This window comes from Aphelocoma coerulescens, chromosome 14, assembly GCF_041296385.1.
Source record: "Aphelocoma coerulescens isolate FSJ_1873_10779 chromosome 14, UR_Acoe_1.0, whole genome shotgun sequence".
NCBI lineage: Eukaryota > Metazoa > Chordata > Aves > Passeriformes > Corvidae > Aphelocoma > Aphelocoma coerulescens.
Genome location: NC_091028.1, coordinates 15,278,255 through 15,280,005, shown reverse-complemented (window position 1 = coordinate 15,280,005; position 1,751 = coordinate 15,278,255).

Here is a 1,751-nt window from a genome sequence, read left to right as displayed (position 1 = left end):
CTTTTCTCAGAGTTTTACTCATTGCTTGTGGGTGTTTGGTTTTGTTGTTTTTTTTTTTTCTTTACAGATTGCCAAAATTCAATCCTACTATTGCAAGCTTCCAGAAATCCTCTCTGTTGTTTGTATTATTCCGTTCCTGATTTCATTCCCTTTCAACAGTCAGAAGTAACTAACTGGGAGGAAATTATTAGATGTGTAGCAACAAAATCTGTTTTCCTCCGGAAAACAAAATGGTTGATGTGCTCTCTGATTTGCATTTGATTACACATGTGGTGTCTGTACCTAATGGAGGATAAAATGTAAGAGCTGGAGGGCTCATTTGCAGGGTGCTGCAGAGGCCTCCCTATGCCTTTAGCTTTTGTTTAGTCCTGAGAATGGGCTGGAAATTCCTGGGCTCTGTGATTTGAGGTGGGAGAGGTTTTTGTCCTGGCTACAATATTTAATGATAAACTATCATCTCGCTATGATTTATTTCCTTTTCTGTTCAAACTGTTACAAAGGGAGCTCTTCCTGTTGCTTTTTTATTGCTTTATTTAGACAGGTGGAACTTCTTACACCTGTGTAGTTTAAACAATGTGAAATTACCCTCTAGCAAAGGCACTGTGAAATAGCAGAATTTCCTAACAAAAAAAACACCACCTGGGCCTCTGCACTGTAGAATCAATAAGATGAAAAATAGTGAAATTTGGCACTGCTATAGCTTTACAGACTGTTTGGCAAGTGTAGCAAAGTAAGAATAGCATTCTTCAGAAGCCATGGAGACAGCAAACTCTTACAGCTTTTAAAGTGTAAATAAGAATATTGCCTGTTTCTTAGTTACTGGTCTGTGGGACTGATTTGAATCTCACTCTCTTCCCCACAGATAAAATTTCGCTCAGAGCAGAGTGAGTGCTGACAGAGCCAGGTGTGGTTATGATGGGTCAAATCAGGACTTCCCATCTGAATTGGGACAGGCAGAATTTCATTTGAAGCTCTCAGGATGGATGCTGGGCAGTGCTGCTAGGGGTGAGTCAGGGTGTTTTCAGGTTTAAGTTCAGGGATATCTCTCAGTTGCTCCCTGACAGACCTGACTCCTGTGTGGGGACAGCTCGGGGGTTTGTAACCATTGAGCCTGGCCCTTAGTCTGGAACTGTTCAAGACATGTTGAGTCCTTGCTGTTCTGTGGCTAATTCCCGTGCCAGGAGAACAATGTGGTGAGGCTGGTAGCTTGTGTTATAGTTTATGTTCTCCTCCACATTTATTCTTTCTTAATTTGGAAAAAGTCCTGTAATTACAACGGACATCACACAGGTGAAATGAAAAAACTGGTGACCCAACTACCACCAGCCTCCTCTCCTCCCTGACCCTCTCCTGCTGCTCGGCAGAGTCAGCTCCCTCTGTTCTTAAAAAACCTCACGTCCTGAAAAGGCACTGAACTGAGGGTGTGCAACTGCAACAGCACTGGAGGAGTTTATTCATGTTTACATGTGTGTGCTGTTATTCCTCAGTACTTGTAGGCAGTGAATGAAATTTTTAGCAAGACTCTGTAATGCTGTAGCTTCTCACAATGAGAGCGGTGAAAGGCAGGCACAGGTTGCCCAGAGAGGCGGTGGATGCCTCATCCCTATAAACATCCAAGGTCAGGTTGGATGGGGCTCTGAGCTACCTGATCTGGTTGAAGATGTCCCTGCTCTGTGCAGGGAGTTGGACTGTCAGACCTTTAAACGATAGTTCCAACCCCAACCAAACCATTCCATGATTCCATGTTCAGC